The sequence below is a fragment of the Limulus polyphemus genome, unplaced genomic scaffold (assembly GCF_000517525.1).
Source record: "Limulus polyphemus unplaced genomic scaffold, Limulus_polyphemus-2.1.2 Scaffold5939, whole genome shotgun sequence".
Lineage (NCBI taxonomy): Eukaryota > Metazoa > Arthropoda > Merostomata > Xiphosura > Limulidae > Limulus > Limulus polyphemus.
In genome coordinates, this window is record NW_013671549.1 from 54501 (window position 1) to 57118 (window position 2618).

A 2618-nucleotide genomic window follows, 5' to 3' on the forward strand; every position below is an offset into this window, starting at 1 on the left:
ACTTTTGGGATGGAGGGGGAGGGGGGGTTTTAATGACCAATATTCGAATTTTCGTTCAAATTAGGTGTTTGTTTATTTTGAATTTCGTGCAAAGCTACAAGAGGGTTATCTGCGCTAGCCGTCCCTAATTGAGCAGTGAAAGACTCCCAGCGCCAACTCTTGGGCTACTCTTTTACCAACGAATAGTGGGATTAGCCGTCACATTATAACACCCCAACAGCTGGAAGGGCGAGCATGTTGGGTTTGACGGGGATTCGAACTCGCGACCCTCAGGTTACGAGTCGAGCGCCCTAAAAGGCGAGCATGTTTGGTGTGACGGGGATTCGAACCACCTGGCCATGCCGGGCCACTAATTAAGTGAGTGTGATGTTATTTGCTGTGTTATATACATATTTTCCACTACCGAATCCAAATACAGACAAAGATAGGAGGGTTTTCTGCATACTTGGTATACAGGAATATATCTTAAAGTCGGATATCCATCTTAGCCAGAATTGTTTACTTGGCGTATCGGGTAACACAGTGTACTACATCAGGAACTCACCACCAGGTGACACAGGGTACTACATCAGGAGTTCACCACCAGGTGACACAGGGTACTACATCAGGAGTTCACCACCAGGTGACACAGGGTACTACATCAGGAACTCACCACCAGGTGACACAGGGTACTACATCAGGAACTTTCCACCAGCGTACAACACCAGGAACTCTCCACTAGTAGCATAGAGTACCACAGAAGACATTAGCCACAAGTAACACAGCAAGAACTCCCCCACTAGGTAACACACAGACCACAGCAGACACTCCCTCTCTAGGTAACACAGTACCAAAATAGACACTTCTCATCAGGCACATGGTTACTGAGTACCACAGTAGACGTTCCCAACAGTCAGAAAGTTGTGATACAAGCTGGATAGACTACAGGAAATGAAACGAAAGGGAAGATTTCAGGAAAGACTTCTAGAAAAATTTAAACTGTAATGTCGTACTGGAAGAGAAAGAAAACAAACAAACAAACTATCACAATTTTGATATGACCAAGTCAGTTGAGAAATGTTCTAGATATAAATTATGTCAAATGTAATTTTCAGAGATTGTTTGTTTGATTAGTTGTTAAGCACAATCGAAACCCTATTTTAGCTAAGCCTATTTATAAGCTCACCCTTTCCCTCGCAGCGGCATGTCTTCTAGAAACCGGATTTCGATACCCTTGGTGGGCAGATCACAGATAGCCCATTGTGTAGCTTTGTGCTTAACTACAAAACAAACAAAATTAATCCTCCGATAAGACAGCGGTAAATTTACGGACCTACAACGATAAAAATCTGGGATTCAAATCCTCCCACTGGATACAGCAGATAGCCTAATGTTCTGAAACAAATATAAGCCATCTGGATTACCGATGAGCCACCGTGGACTATTATCAAGAAAAAATAATGTTGTATTGAAGCTATAATCTGTCATTCGTTTTCCTTTTAATCGATATATTAAACTTAATCTATACATGAATAAACAGATTTGATTTGTGGACTCGTACGTCTACTTTCTCGAACAAAGAAAATACAGAATGCTCGCGCCGAAAATATTTGACATACGGTTTGCTGCTTTCTAAATCATAATAAAAGTCCATAAAAAGTCCTACAAAGTCCATTCAAGTATATTTATATAATACAAGAACACTAAAAGATAAATGTATCAATGCAACAGCGCCAGTAGGCCTAATAAAAACAATTTGTAAATGAGCTGGCTTTACAAATTAATAAAATATAGAAAGAAAACAAACAAACAAGTAAAGATAGGCCTATGATGTTACATGATTCATGTAAACAAATAAAAAAAAATCAATCAAAGAACAAAGAAAACAATTCAATCATATCACAGGTGGCGAACTATTTCCAAACATAATATGATAAATAATCTTGTACAGCAATACGGCGTATAGTGGAACATTTGTTGTTACACGCACATTAAGTTAGGGTTAAGGCACGTCATGAACGTAGGCTTAGCGGTGTGAAGACTAAATGGTAAAATATGATGAGAAAAATAACGGTTCGAGGTAGTAAGACCAGATGTGGAATCTTCATAACAAAGTAGGAGCTTCCAATCGTCATGAATGATTCGGATTAACTATTTGTTTTCATATATTTTTTATTTACAAAGCATTCTTGTTTAAGCATCGTTTTCATCGGGTTTGTTTTGAATTTCGCGCAAAGCTACACGAGGACTTTCTGCGTTAGCCGGTCCTAATTTATCAGTGATAGATCAGAGGGAAAACAGCTAGTCAACAACACCCACCACAAAACAGCTAGTCAACACTACCCGCCGCAAACTCTCAGGCTACTCTTTTACCAATGAATAGTGCGATTGAGCGTCACATTATAACGCCCCCATGGCTGAAAGGGTGAGCGTGTTCCGTGACAGGGATTCGAATCCGCTTTTACCACCAGACCATGCCAGGCTTATTTTATTATGCCTACTGGTCCTATTGTATTATAAAACCCGTTCTGATAATACTTAAATATGGTATGAATAGCTAATAGTAATAGTGGAGGACCTAGAAGTGAAGACCACAACTTTATTCACTAAAACATCGTTCACTTAAGTCTGTTTTATAG